The sequence below is a fragment of the Canis aureus genome, chromosome 37 (assembly GCF_053574225.1).
Source record: "Canis aureus isolate CA01 chromosome 37, VMU_Caureus_v.1.0, whole genome shotgun sequence".
Classification (NCBI taxonomy): domain Eukaryota; kingdom Metazoa; phylum Chordata; class Mammalia; order Carnivora; family Canidae; genus Canis; species Canis aureus.
The window spans coordinates 16,879,116-16,895,254 of NC_135647.1; the positions used below are offsets into that span (position 1 = coordinate 16,879,116).

At 40.3% G+C, this 16,139-nt stretch overlaps 1 protein-coding gene across 1 annotated transcript in view; it reads left to right on the top strand.

Annotated features, from left to right (window-relative positions):
* The first annotated feature begins 1,154 nt into the window (after positions 1 to 1,154).
* Positions 1,155 to 16,139, top strand: part of LOC144306479 (uncharacterized) — a 329,755-nt gene continuing 314,770 nt past the window's right edge. Inside the window, exon 1 of the mRNA XM_077885883.1 lies at positions 1,155 to 1,329. The gene's annotated coding sequence lies outside the window, so the exon portion shown is untranslated. The remainder of the gene's footprint in view (positions 1,330 to 16,139) is intronic.

Here is a 16,139-nt window from a genome sequence, read left to right on the forward strand (position 1 = left end):
CAGGACAATGTGGCATGTTCATGGTCATTGAATTGGTATTTAGTTTATTTCAATTCAATAAACAGTCCATTTGTGAGCCTCACTGTGGGAGCACTAGAAACCAGTTTTTACTAGTCTTTCACAGCACAGCAGGATTTCAGTGGTGTAGATGAGAGATTTTAATCCTGTAGGTAAACTGTATGTGTGAGGGCATAATATGCTTGTGTGTGTGTGTGTGTGTGTGTGTGTGTGTGTGAAAACAAGGTAGGCTCTGAGAGGCAGGCCTGTGAATGGAAAGAACTCTGGATTTGGAGTCAGAAAATTTAGGTATATGCTAAGACTTGGTTTTACTGTTTCTTTTTTTTTTTTTTAAGATTTTATTTATTTGAGAGACAGAGAGAGATAGAGATAGAGCATGAGCAAGGGGAGAGGCAGAGGGAGAGGAAGAACCAGGTTCCCCACTGAGGTGGGAGCCCAATGCGGGGCTCGATCCCAGGACTCCGGGATCATGACCTGACCTGAAGGCAGATGCTTAACTGACTGAGCCACCCAGACACCCACCCTGGTTTTACTGTGTCTTAACTGTGTAACCTTAAAAGGGTCTTTGGGCTTTTGTTTCTTTGTCAAAAATTGAAATATATTTAACTCTTATTGCCTGCTCACTTACTGTGTACCAAGTAACAGTAATAATGTTTTCCCACTGGGGTCACTGAATCGTTAAGACAGTAAAGGGGATGTGATATGTTAGCAAGATTTGTGATCTCTGTGAAGTTTTCTGCCTTAATTACATGACAGGTCTATAGCCAGGCAAATTATGTGCCACCTGATTCAAAGGCACACACACCAGTGAAGACACACCCTATGTGCCGCAGGAACACGAAGGCAGCTAACGAGGTAAGATTTTCTGGACAAGTAGAAGCTGTTCTAGCTGTTGAAGGATGGCTCTACCCCACAGATGCAGAAGCTTGGGTACAGAGAGTAGCATCGGTCCCTCTGATTCTCTGTGGCAAGTCAGATTCATATTCTCTGGAAACCAAATTGTTTATTGATTCTCCAGGGACCGCTTCGTACTGTAACACGAGCATTGATTTCATTATGGCTGAAGTTTTCATTTTATTTCACAGGTTGGCTGCCCTTGTTTTCTTCAGTGACATCCTGGTCTTTGCAGTGAGTGTTTCATTTGGTCATAAAGGGGAGGCTGGTGTCCCCTGGACACTTCCTGGCTCTGCCATCGGCCTTTGAGTGTCTCGGGAAACCATTCCCGAGGCCTGTAATACATCTCTGCCACTTGTCTACAGGAACTTTGAAAGTAGTGAAGTTGATCTAAACATTTTTGTGAACAACTGAACAGTAAGTACACATTCAAAGCTGCCACAGCTGTTTGCGTCTTTGTCTTGCAATCTGGTGTCTTAACTGGAACCCTTTATGTCAGGACATTTTCCTACTGAGAAAGTTTCTGTGGATGCCACAAATAAGAAACCTGATTGCTCTTTACAACGAACAAACAGCCCCTTTAAGGCAACTCATCAGATGGTAATTGTCTTTCCCAGGTGAAGAAATCAGAAAAGTAATCCTTTTAGGCTTCACATGAAATATTCGTTCTTAGTATGACTGCTAAAAATGTAGCTGGCAAGTTGTATCTCCACTGTATTCATAGCATACAGTATTTTTATATATAAAATGTAGTACAAAGGTATATCCTACAGGTTAGGTTTAAAATAAGTATGTTATGTGTATAAAGTACGTTATAAAATAAACATAAATACACACATGCACACAATCTAAGAAGACGGAGAGATCCATGAGAAAGTGCTTGCCTGGTGATTTTAAGTGTAATGGCTCCATGACGCTTTTCATGACACCAAGCTATTAGGCTGATTGAGTCAATGGCCCACCCCTTTGTCCTGCCTCAACTTTCTTCTTCCTCCTCCATATTGCCTGGCTATATGAACTCTATATCTCCCTCTAATCTTTGTCAGCATCCTCAAGCACCCAGGGATATCTGCCCAGACCTCACCAATCGTCTGCTCCCTTGTCCTTTCTGCACTGGTTGGTCGTTAGGCATTCCTGAAGTGAAAGCAGAACCCAAAGAACCATGGATCATGCTAATATCATGCAAAAGGCACCCCATCCCAACCTACTCTGTGACATAGGCAGAGACAATGGAATTGTCATCAGCACGATGAGGTGATTGATGCTGTTTTCATTGACTGGCTGAACTGAAACAGATAGGATGACCACTTGGCCTCATTTCTCAGCAATCCAGGCCTCAGGAAGCTTCCTTTTGGACTAGGGTTAGCTGCTGAACTTGGGAAAATAGGCGCATATCTTTCCTTTTTTTTAAAAAAAAATTAAGATTTATTTAGTTATGTTAGGCAGAGAGAGAGAGAGAGAGAGGCAGAGACACAGGAGGAGGGAGAAGCAGGCTCCATGCTGGGAGCCCGACGCGGACTGGATCCCGGGACTCAAGGATCGTGCCCTGGGCCAAAGGCAGGCACTAAACCGCTGAGCCACCCAGGGATCCCCTGGCACATATCTTTCTTAGTTTCTAGCCTTGGATGAATTTTGCTTCTTAAAGTAACCATTAAACTCAGATATGAAAAATATGGTTGCTGCAATAAAGAATTTCACAAATGGTTTAGCAGCAACTAAACAGAGCCAAAGAGAAAATTAGCAACTATGAAGATAAACATGAAGAAATGAACCAGAATATAGCCCTAAAACAAGGAGATTGACAATACACATTGAGGTAAAGAGAGATGGAGTATGTGATGAGACAATGAAGCATTTCACATTTGAGTTCCAGAAGAAAACAAGAGAATGAGGAGAGGAAATATTTACATAGGTAGTGAAATATGCACCGCTATATGCATTCTAGCGCCACACACAGAGAAGATCTTAAAATAATTCAGTGAGAAGAGAGATGACCAATAGTGAGATCGATGGTAACCATAGATGCTGCGTTGGGATTTAGTAGTCGATCCTAAATTGTTCAGAGGCAAAACTGTATATTGAAAAGCAAAAACAAAACATTTTTAGATAAACGAAAACTGAGAGTTTACCACCATAAGGCACTAACTTGAACTTCTAAAAACTATACTCACATGCAAGAAGAATAAAAAATGGCTCCAGGAGGCATGGTTGAGCTATGAGAAGAAAGATGAGCAAAGATATCGACAATTTTGTAGACAAGCCTAATCACTAACAATATAAAAAAAGTACTAACAATGTCCATTTTGTGGGGCAAAACAAGACAAAACTGAAATGCTGAAGGACAATAACTTCTAAGTCGGGAGGGGGTGGTGAGGTGATAATAATGAAAACATCCTATGGTTTCTGCAGTGCTTAGTTGGAGAATTAAAACAATGGGTAGAGACTTGGGACTAAAATTCCAAGGGCAGAACAGATAAGAATTCAGTTAAAGCAGTAGGGATAATTTGAACTAAAAATCATTGTAAGAGAGATAAAAAACCAAAAGAAGCCTGGACGAAGGGAGACAAAGAGAATGCGCAGGATGACACAATAAAAATGAATCAAAGTATAGCACACAGTAAATGTAAATGGACTAATTTCATCAGCGACAAGACGGATTGTCAGACTAGACAAATACAAGATGTAGTTCTACGCTTTTTACAAGAAATGCACCTGCACCATATGGAACTTGTACATGGTCCCTGGGAGACAGCTGCAAAAATATTCCTGGAAGCATTGATTCTTCTGGAAACAGAAAAAAAAAAAAAAAAAGCCAGAAAACTGCATACAACCCAAATGTCCTTCAATAGGAAACTGTTTAAATACATTTCAGATACAAACCAATTAATTGGCACAATGTAGACCATGGAAAGCAATGACAGCCGTGCAGATCAACATGAACATGAATCTTAACAACGTGATGTCGGATATATGTCATGTTTGTAAGTCTCAAACATACAAAAACAGGATATACTGGACACATACATAATGAAGCCTACAAAAGCTATAGAATTCATATCTAGGAAGTTTCATGTAATGATTTCTATGTTTGAGGGGTGATAGAGGAACTATTAGGGCTGGTTTCGTGGATCTGTGACCTGTGTCGTTGTGCTGATATCACGTTTAGAAGGCTTTATGCTTGGGGTTCCTGGGTGGCTCAGCAGTGGAGCATTTGCCTTTGGCTCAGGGTGTGATCCCGATCCAGGGATCGAGTCCCATGTCAGGCTGCCTGCATGGACCCTGCTTCTCCCTCTGCCTGTGTCTCTGCCTCTCTCTCTCTCTCTGTGTGTCTCTCATGAATAAATAAATAATTTTTTTTTTAAAGAAGGCTTTATGCTTGACATTGCCATCTTGAAATTCTTGATAATTTTGGACAAGAGACCCTGCATTTTCAGTTTGCATCCAGCTCCTCAAATGATGCGGCCAGTCCTAAGGGTGCAAGTGTCGGGGGATAGCGGGGATCCCTTGAATTGTACTGGTGACGCTCTTTCTTAATCTGGATGATGAGTACTTCCCCTTTGTTTCATCCGCTTTAGGTATCTCGTTATACATATTTGCATACGTGGACATTTCATTTCCCGAAATAATTTAAAACTGGTACCTCCAGAGCCATTGGTTTATGATCCTCATCTGGAATACCAGGCAAGAGAGTCACACCATCGTGGCCTAGGTGGAATTGATTATTTATATGGCTGCGATGTGGAAATTGGTCTGAGTTGTTGAGTCATTATACTTAAGCATATGCTTTCGACTCCATAAAACCCGGGTGAGTAATATCAATTTGCAGGAAAAGAAGAGCCCTCTGTATTTCTTTACACAGTTGGATATCCAGCTGCTCCTGTTTTCATATTGCAAGTGCATTTCCTTTGCAAACTTGTTAGCTCCTGCATTATTTGGAGGCTCTGGCTTTTCGAAGCAGGCAGCACTTAAAACCTACAGGGCAGAACCTGATTGGATCGCTGTCACCGGCAGCTGGTGGCCCAGCGTCCTCTGAGGGAGCGAGCTGCCCTCTAGCCACCGCGGGCCTCGCGCAACCCAGCACATCTGCTGTCGTCGGTGGCTCACTGCGCTTGTGCCACAGTAGAGGCCAACGTGCCGTTCATGTGCAGTTTGGCAGCTTCAAGATTCACACATAGAGACAGCTGGTGAGATGGTTTGCTAAGTGGTGCCCCCCACCCCCTCCTTTCATGCAGCCACCTGGATGATTCTGAGAGGCACAATGTGACCATCGCTCTTGAACGCATTGGCCAAAACTTCTTGGGAGTTGTCAAAAGCGCTGCAACATGTTCAGTCTTCTCTGTATGGCTCCCAAAGTGCTCTTGGTTGTTTCAGCTTAATTGTATCTCTTAAGTGCCTCTTAACTCTGACCTTCAATGCCCTTTTACTCATCAGGCTTCTGCGCTCTCAAGTGCGGTGGAGTGCGGGGACTCTGGTGTTATGCATTCATTCCTTCAGTCACTCAATAAACGTTTATAGAACATCTTAAATCTTAACTCTCACTTCCAGATCTTAAAGCCTCAGCTCCCTTGGCCTCCCCCTTCCTTTTTTTTTTTTTTTCCTTTCTTTTTTTAGTGGCTCTGATTTATGGGGTAGAAGGGTCTATGTGACCTGGGTTTATTCTTTTTTTTTTTTTTTGAGATTTTTATTTATTATTTGAGAGAGATGGAGAGAGGGAGAGAGAGAGAGCATGAGCAGGGAAAGAGGGAGAGGGAGAAGCAGACTCCTCGCCGAGCTGGGAGTCCTGACCTGGGGCTCCATCTGGAGACTCTGGGACTGTGACCTGAGCTGAAGGCAGATGCTCAGCCAACTGAGCCACCCAGGTGCCCTTCCTTGGGTTTATTCTTTAGGGCACTGTTTCTCAAGTTCTGAACCACTCTCTTCTTTCCACCAATCCAGCCCCGATCGTTCCTGTATCATGAACCTGCTGTGCTCCTTGGAGGCTCCTCGATGAATTCTCAAATGGCAGAAATTAAAATGAAATGCAGTCTTTGGAAACCATAATTTATATAAAAAGCAAACCTCACCTCTACCTGTTACTCTCAAATACAGTGATCTACTACTACTTCTTTTTTTTTTTTTTTTAAGGTACTTGTGAGGTAATTTAAAAAGCCCTGAATACTTTTTGCTGAAAATGTAAGCTGTATTACCAAAAGTCTCAAACATTGTCCAGGTAACTAGAACCTTTTTTTTTTTTTTTTTTTTTTTTTTTTTACTCATTGGGCAAATTTGGTGAGTCTAGATAATCTTGGTGTCAGAGGCCTTGCCATGAATTAAAGCAACCATTAGTTGAGTACTTATGTGTGAGGCATTATGGGACATGCCTTCCATATATCATCCTATGTAATCCTATAAAATAAATATTAAATGAAACATGTCCTCATTCATCAGATAAAGAAACTGAGGGACTAAATAATTGAATAAATACCAGGGTGAGTAGAAGTTGGATTCAAACTCGGGCTTTCTTTCTTTCTTTCTTCTACTTTTTTTTTTTAAAGATTTTATTTATTTGAGAGAGAAAGTGTGCACATAAGTGGGGAAGTGAGATATACTTGCTTCTTTGGGGAACTTAATCCATATTAGAGATCTATATATATAAAAGGAAATTTATAGTGAATCATCCAGGTATTAAGTGGAAAGAAAAAGCAGAAAAGGAAAGCAGAAAAAAAAAGAATGATTATTAGTGGCTGTGATCATCAGAGAAATATAGAGGCAAGGGGCACTTCTTCATACTGAGTTAGACTCTTTAGAGTCAGGTATACTTCTTATTTCCGTAGACTGCTAACTCTATGTAGAGAAAGCATTAGGATTACTCTACTCCTTTCTTGTTCATTGCTTGAGACAGATTTATTTTGAATTATTGTTGGATGTTTTCCTCTTTTTGTTTCTTTTAAATTAAGTGCACATTTGCCCCATTTAATTGCTTATTTCCTTGGAAGATTATGTCAATGAAATTTCTTCTAAGAATTGAGTCCTTATTTGGGGTTATGTGTTCTGTTTTTATTGTTAATAATGACTTTGATTCCCTGTATGCCAATTATACCTACAGGAGTTACTGAACGTCAGGCATTGCAGTGACAAGACCACATGTCTTAGAAACAGATGGGCCCAGGGGCACCTGGGTGACTCAGTTGGTTGAGCATCTGCCTTCGGCTCAGGTCATAATCTTGGGGTCCTGGGATGGAGCCCCAAATCAGGTGCCCTGCACAGTGGGGAGCCTGCTTCTCCCTCTCCCTCAGCCTCTCTCCCACTCCCTTCCCCACCCATAACTCATATGCTCTCTCTCTCAAATAAATAAATAAATTCTTAAAAAAGAAAGAAAGAGAGAAAGAAAGAAAGAGGAAAGAAAGAAAGAAAGAAAGAAAGAAAGAAAGAAAGAAAGAAAGAAAGAAAGAAAAGAAAGAAAAGAATCAGAATGGCCTAAGTTTGAATCCAACTTCTGCTCACCCTGATATTGATTCAATTATTTCGTTCCTCAGTTTCCTTATCTGATGACTAAGGACACATTTCATTTAATATTTATTTTATAGGGTTGCCTAGGATGATATATGGAATGCTTCTGTTGGGTTCCTATAGGACGTCCTACCTATAATAGCAACTATTATTATTTTCTCAATTCATTTCATATATGCGAGGGGACTTCTGTGGAATACACAAAAGAAGTCTGTAATCTAAGGAAATATTTTAAGTTCACTGGATTAAACTAAAGTCTTTTTTAAAGTTAATGCTTTCAACAATTGTACTGGCTGGAGAACATCTTTTTTTCATGTTGTTTAGATCTTAATGGTACTTTGTGGGTGGTCTGCCAATTGAGTTTCTTCTTTATTTTTTTTCTTTTTAAGAAGAGTATCTATAATTCCTGAAATGGGTATTTTGCCAATTTTCACATGCCTTGTTTTCTCTTCTCAAATCAACATGTCTCTGTATTTATACAATTCAGAGTTCAAACAACATACATTACACTGCTGTCACCGTACATAAAGACAATCCAAACTTGTTATGCCTAAATATAAAACACGATCCAACTAAGTGAACAGATGTGTCGTATGAGCAAAGCCCCACCATGTTGTTCCTATTTATTGTCTGCCTTGTTTGGAGGGCGTGCCTGGTGCTCCGAGGTGGTGGATAAAGGGCCTTGCCAAGTGCACTCATTTAACGAAACATTTTATGCACATTTTGTTTCTCTGTTCTGTTGCACTGCCCTTGGGTGACAGCATGGTTTGTAGGAAGTTTGGCTAAACTTGTCAAGCCTTTGAAATGACTTTAACAACGTTTCATAGTTACAAGAACTATTATGTTCCTTTCGGAAAATAAAACACGCTTTCCTAATTTTACAGCTGAAATGATGATGAACTTCCAAAATGCAGGATGACCAGTAAAATTCCGTCCAGATTTCAAAATTTACACTGCATTTTCCTAACCGTATTAACAGGACTTATTTTGCACTTTTGCACCTTTCACATATAATAAAATAATAAAACGAGAAAATACAAGTACTTGTCTATGGAAAGTACACCAAGCATCCCCTGTCAGGCTGAAGCCTTCATGAAAATGAAATTCAAAAAAATATGAGTGGTGCTGGTAGACCTTCTCCTTAGGCGCGTGCGTCGGTTAGTATGACTTCCGGGCACCTGGGGACGGTAGCTTGGGCTGTCCATCAGCACTAAACCCAAGGGGTTCATGCTGTGTGCCTGCCTCATTTCTCAGGTGTTGCTTGCTAGCATTTCCAGGATGGGCACTAGGACTTTGAAGGAAAACATCACTTGGGTCCACCTGGTCCAGGTATAGATCTTTCTTGATGCTTTGTAATAATATTGAAAAGATTACCTGGCAATGCTTGATGTTTCAGAAAGGAATGATTGACAAATTCTGCATTCCTCCAGCCTGGTTCTATTAGGAAAAACAGTTCCTTCTTGTTCGATTATCAGTTAGTACATTGCTACGAATTACTGTCCTGAGGCCCTCTTTTTTCCCATCTTTCTGATTTTCCACTGGCTGGTGGTATGCTTCTGAACTCACGGCCAAAGCCCGTTTGTACTCATCAGTATTTATCAGACAGGTCCCACCCCCATGACAGGGGTGCCGGGAGGCACAAAGAGCACAGAGTCAGGGAATGAGTTGCCTGGTTTCAACTTCTGATTTTCTACTTACTCCCTGTGGCAACTGAGCAGGACTTCAGCTTCATTGAATTTTTGTTCCCTTACCTGAGCACTGGGGATGCCATGTAGTGGCCTCCTCAAAGGGCTGTGTTTTAGGACAATGGCAAAATTACCAGCTGCCTCCTCTCGTGTGCTGGGTCTTTAAGTAAAAAATAATAATAATAATAATGTAATGAAGAGTCAATGGAGACAATGAGACAAGCAACAGCCAAAAGGTTATTTGTTTCAGAGTTCTATGAAATACGGTATTACTCGCTCTGCCTACCGTCCTCTGCCAAAGGTCTGATTCTTCCTGTCTTGGGCAGGGGAAGAGAACCAAGTTGGCCCACCTGGTGGTGGTGGCAGGTCCTGAGTATTTATTTACCTGCAGCCCATGGACAAGCTCTGTGCTGAAGTCCAGGATTTAGAAGGTTTGCCCTTAGCAAGAGTGAAGCCCAAACCTTGAACCTTTGGGGACATCGAACTGTAACTCTTAACATCATTCGAGGCAGGATCAGAGCTGACATCCAAGCACAACGTGTTTTCCTGATGCAGACAACTGCAAGGCAGGCGTTTATTTTTCCTTTTCACCGAATTTCCTGACACGTTAAAAATCAAACAAGTATAATTTCGTAATTTCTAGCCAGGGAGGCTTTAAGCAAGAGAGACTGCAGGTACTAACACTTTCTCCGACCTTGGTGTAAGTGATCTCTCAGGCGTGGGGCAGGCCTATTTTGCTTCACTTTGTTGAAGCGTTCTCCTTGTGCCAGTCCTGTGTGTTGTGCATGAGGATATGAAGGCATTTACATAAGATGCTGTGGTTATTGCTAAATGAGATTATGCATTCCCAGTATTTAGCATGGTTCCTGGTCCCCAGTAGACTTGATACATGTAAATAAAGATCCCTAGGCTCACTACCTCTTCCCACCACATCAGAGCTGCTGTTTAAATCCCATAATAGTGGCTTCTCAAGCTTTCTATCTGCTGTTCCTCCAAGTTGCCTTTATGGAATACATGACATTCTGTGATTATTATTTTATTATCGTACGGCTTCATTTTCAATTTGCTGCCTCACACATCGCTGACTATGCCACAAGTGCCACGGTGTAAATATTCTGTGTATCACACCTGCTCCAAACCACCTTGTCTGGGCTGTTGTGGAGACAGGTTTCAAACCCATTTGGTTTTAGGCAAGGAACAAAAATTAGTTTAAGAATAACATGCAATACTCTCTCCTGCTTCTAAGACTCTGTTACCATTTAATTCCTTCTCTCTCCCTCCCTTCCCAAACGCTGCCTGGTTAAAGGCTTCCTGTTTAATCATTTCGTGTTTACTTCCATGTGAGCTTATATTAATTATGTAGATCACCAGTCTCGTCACTGTGAAGGATGAACAGATATTTGATTTGGTAAAGGATCCCCAAGACAGCCTTATTCCTGGGCCTCCTCCCACCCCCAAGCAAATGCCAGTTTGTAATGAGACTTCCTTTGGGCACCAGACTTTCCCCTTAAAGTAATTAAAGCCTGCAGGTCTTAACTACAAAGCTGGTTGATGTAACATGACTTAGCAGAGCAGTTTGAGTTTATACAATGTTATGCTTGAAATGAAAGAACCGGATTGACTCCTAGCTTCTTATTTGAGCTGTGTGTGGGTGTGTGCACGTGAGCACATGCCTGGCCAGTCCAGTTTCCTGAAAGCCTGGTCACCCTCAATGTGGATTAGGACCACACTTAGCTATCTCTCAGAGAGGTTGGCGCTACCCCCTTCACACTCGTGGAGACCCACCAGTGCCTCCTCTGGCCATTCGAGGTATAACCCGTTTCCCTCAAAATCTGCAGACACTGTAAGGAAGCCAAACCAGGAGGTGGCCTCAAGGCTTGGCTGTTTTTCCCATGAATTACTAGTCTGTGTGAAGACCAAGTTACTTAAGAAAAACAAAAACAAAAGCAACCCCCCCAAAACTGATTCCAGCCCCACCCTTGCAACCAGAAAAACAGCCCTTAATCAAACCAACAGCATACTTGTAAAAAGAAATATTTTGCAAAGCAAATGATCAGTTAAATGAATAGGCATACATTTAAAAATTTTAGGGATCAGATTAGATAGAATTTCTATATGCCAAAACAAGTAGAAGGACTGTCCTGTTACCGGAGCTAGTAATCTTGATGAGCATATCATAGTAACCAGAAAATAGAAATTGATTCTTTTGGGGAAGGAGAAAGAAAATATAGTATTTATATTTTTTTTTCGTGAAAGCCTGGCGTTAAAGACTTTATCATCTATCTAATTGCTTGAAAACAGCATGCATTCAATATCAAGTGTTTTTTTTTTTTTTAAGATTTTATTTATTTATTCATGAGAGACAGAAAGGCAGAGAGAGAGAGAAGCAGGGTCCATGCAGGGAGCCTGACGTGGGACTTGATCCCGGGTCTCCAGAATCAGGCCCTGGGTGGAAGGCTGCGCTAAACTGCTGAGCCACCTGGGCTGCCCAATATTAAGTGTTTTAAGAAGGCATATATTTGCTGAATGTCCTTGAAGAATCAGTGCATTCAGAAAGGAGGTAGGGCCAAAATTGAACTCAGACGTTGGGCCAAGGAAGTGGGGTTAGAGAAAGGTACTGGTTGAAAACAACTCAAGAAGAGCAGTGAATAAATTAGGTACAGAGTCCAAAGGCTAACAGTTTCATGAAGACTGGGTGGACAGTGAGCCCTGGAATATTTGATCTCTACTCCAGAAACCTTTTGTGTTCCAGGTATGGTGTAAGTCTAGGTCTAGAAAAGACATCTACCTTCACTCACATAGTTTGCATGCTTGAAGTGGAGGAAAAGCAAATGAAGGATACGAAGCCATGCAGTGTAAAGACAGATGAAGGAAGGTAGCTCAGGGGAGCATTGGGAAGAAGTAAGCATTAAAAGGGAGCAGAATACATAGAAACACATAGAAACACAAAGGGAAACCTAATGGGATGTGCCCTTCAGGAAACCAGCCAAGAGGTTTGTATATAAAAACTCTACTTATCATGATATGCTAATTTTAAACAAGTAAGGCAGAAGGGAATCTGAGTGTTTTTGAGTCATGTCCCAGTAATATTCACTGGGAAATGCTATAGAAGGAGATTCACATGTCAACCAACCATGATGGAAGATAATCTGGGAAATTTGATAACCTGGGAAATTTGATCATGAGTATTTAGATTCTGGAGATTGAGACTGGCCAAAAGAAAAGATTCCATATGAGAAACCACCTGGAGATTATTCAAAACAATGACTCTCAGCCCCAGGTGTCCATTAGGATAACCTGGGGAGTTTTTGTGAGACTATTTTCATAACTGGGCCATCTAGAAATTCAGGGGAGGGTTTAGATCTATTATAAAGATTCTTAAAGTGACTCCAAAGTGCAATCAGATAGAATCACTCATTTAGAGTAGTTGGTCAGGAATACAAGAAGGGGAGAAAGGAAGATCCCCAAATATACAACCTAGGTCAGTGTTTTCAAATGCAAGCACGCATCCAAATCACTTGGATATTAAAACACAGGTGGCTGTCCCTACCTCCAGAATTTCTGATTTATCAGATCTGAGGTATAAGGCCTGGGCATTTGAATTTCTCACTTGTTTCCAGGTGATATTGATGGTGCTGGTCCAAGGATCGCATTTTATGTACCACCAGACTAGGTAAACTGTGAAGGAAGGTGGATTTACAACTGGGGGTAATACAGGCATAATGGGCTCACTGGTTAGGCCTTATGTTGAAGTGGTGTGACAGCTTGGGGAATTGCAATTGTGGTCTGTGCTATGATCTAGAACCCTCCTACTCAAACTGGGATGTCAGATCAGCAACATAGGATCACCTGAATGCTTGTTAGAGAAGTAGAACCTCAGTCCTCACTCAAGAGCCAAAATCATTATTATAACAAGATCTCCACATACTTTGCATGCATTCTAAAGTTGGAGAATCATACTAATGGTTCTTAGCCTTGGTTTCATATTATAATTTTTCATGGAGTCTCTTATCATAGTAATGAAATCTGAATTTCTAGGAGTGAAGCCCATTATTAGTATTGGTATTGTCAAAGCTCCCTGGATGAATCCACTATGTAGATAATTTTGATAGCCACTGATCTAGAATTTATCTCGAAACAGTGTAGTCACACTTGTCGCTTGTCTTGCCTTGAGTGGTCAAGACTTAGGAAACAGAAAGGGATTGAAGCTACACATAGACATAGTGGACATTAGTATGTCCACAGAAGACATTACTGTATCCAGCTGGGAGCTGATGGGACCGCAGAAGCAGGAAAGATGATGCAGGAAACGATAAAACCAAATCAATCTCACTTGCTTCACCAGGACATGTGCATTGCCAGGCTGAATATGCAAAACCACTCAGCTGGCATTCCCTTGGGTTTTCCTAGGCCTCTTCCATGATATGATCTCCTTATTTCCCCGGTGTTAAATTGATCTCTTACTGGTAACCTCATGTCTCAGAGGTTTCCAATACATAAATCTATCATAGCACCTACTAACATGTGAAGCCTTGTCCCATTTTTTATTTTATTTTTTCTTCACTTAGGAGATCGTAAGCCTTGTAAGGACAGGAAAAAAACCTTGTGTGTGGCATTAGTACCTGGAACTCAAGAGATACAAGTATTACTTGAGTAGTTGTATATTTAGCATAGAAGAGAAGAGCAAATTATTACTTTGGGGAAATTATACTGTGAAGTTAAAAAAGGTGATGAAAAAGCTATACATAAAAATATATGTATATACATATATGTGCATATAGAGATAAAGCAAATATGGCAAAATATTAAGTTGTTGAGTCTAGGCAAATGGAATAAGGTAGTTTATCATAATATTCCTTGGCCTATTCTCTAGAGTTAAATTTTTAAAATGTAAAAATTATGAAAAAATGCATTTGAAATAGTCTTTGAGTTATTTCTTTAAGTTGACAGTTACTTTTTTTTGTTTTAAATAACTGTTGAAATAATAAAACCCACATTGCTATTTTTCCTATAAGTTTTGTAGAATATAATTTCCTTCCCTTAGAGATACTTAGATTTTTGAAGAGATTTAAGATTGTTTTATACCAACCAAGATTATTTCCAACCTAAAGAATAACTGCACCTTACTGGTTAAAAGCTCTTTACTTATGAGAGAAATATTGGTTTGGTGGAATCATTCAGATTGCCTATTTATGCTTATGTACCTAGATCTGTATTTCCATATTTCACTTGAAAAAAAAAAGCCACGTAGAATTTTGAAAATTCATTTTGTTTTTCTTAATTTTTCACTTGATTATTTATAATGCTTAAGTGTAAAATAGCAATTTAGATGATAATTGATGGTATTAATTTATCTTTCTGTCACGCGAAGTCTATTCATCACAGACTGATAATAGTTTATACAGAATTTCTCCTTTTAAGCCTACAAAATGGCTGCTAAAGTCAAAGCATTTTTGTTTATATTTTCATCCTTGGTGAACAGTTAGGATATTTGTAGGTAGAGTATTTGTACATATCTCTCCAATCTCAACTGGGGACTTCTTTCCCCAGTATATTAAAGTAGAGGAATTGTGTTGTTGCTATTCAATTTGTATGCAATTGGAAAAGTGACCTCCTCCTTATCCTAAATATAGGTGAATAATCAATGCATTTGAACTTGCCACCATTTAGTTTATTGAGACAGGCTATTTTCAAGAATTCATAGCTTAAAATACAATGCCATAAATACTGTTCAGCCCCATCTTGACAGAGTGGATGAAAATCCTTGAATTGTAAAGTTGTAATCCACTGGGTCAGTGACATCACTTTGGAGAAGCAGCAGAGATCCCTCTGTAAAAACATGTGGCCAATCTCTAAGTTTCATTAAAAATAGAGGTTGGGGGGTGCCTGGGTGGCTCAGTCAGTTAGGTTCTGAACTCTTGATTTTCACACTTAGGTCATGATCTTAGGGTCATGAGACTGAACCCCATGTTGGATCCTATGCTCAGTGCAGAGTCTGCTTGAGATTCTTTTTCTCTCTCTCCCTCTGCACTCCCCCCATAAATGAATGAAAGATTGAAAGAATGAATAAATAAAGTCCTTAAAAAACCTGGAAGTTAGGATTTTACCTTGTATTTCTTGGGGGTTTTCCAACTGATTCCTAACTAATAAAGTCCTATTATCTCTCAGAAAGCACCTGGATAATCAGAAGAAGCTTCCTTCAAGAAGCTTGTTTTAATTGTTTTGCTCTTCCTTACTATTGAAAAAGCTTTTATCTTGCTATTTTCTTTTTATACATTTTTCCTTTTCTTATTTTCTCTTTCATGGAGGATAGCCAGCCATCTTCTTTTTCATATCAACTTCCATTAACTTAAAAATGGTTCATTAATTCAGTATTTATTGAGCACTAGTTATATGCCAGGTACTGTTCTTGATACATTAGTGAGACAACAAAGATCCCTGCTTTCATGGTGCTCACATACTTACGAGGGAGAAGAGGGATGAGAGGCAATAAGCATAGTTAAAAGTAGGAAAAAATTAAGATAAAATAGCAGCCTTGCCCAGCCAGAAAAAAAATAATAAATTATCTGGCATGATAGAAGGACACAAATGCTTTGGCGAGGAGGTGGGGGAAGGAACAATATAAATGGAATTACTGGGACACCTGGGTGGCTCAGTGGTTTAGCACCTGCCTTTGGCTCAGGGTGTGATTCCAAGTCCCGGGATGGAGTCTCACATCAGGCTCCCTGTGTGGAGTCTGCTTCTCCCTCTGCCTATGTCTCTGCCTCTCTCTCCCTCTGTGTCTCATGAATAAATAAATAAAATCTTAAAAAAACATAAATGGAATTACTAATGTAAGTGTGTATCTGTGTGTGTGTGTATTGAAGAACAGCTTGCAATTTTTAAATAGGTTGGTCAGGTGACCAACCAGAGGTAATGAAGTAGTGACATTTGAGCAAATACCTTGAGGTAAAGGTGCGACATGCCTGGCATGTTCCAGAATATGAACAAAGCCAATGTGACATGATAGCGGGAGAGATAGACGAGTTGTCTCTTACCTGAAATGAAATGTGA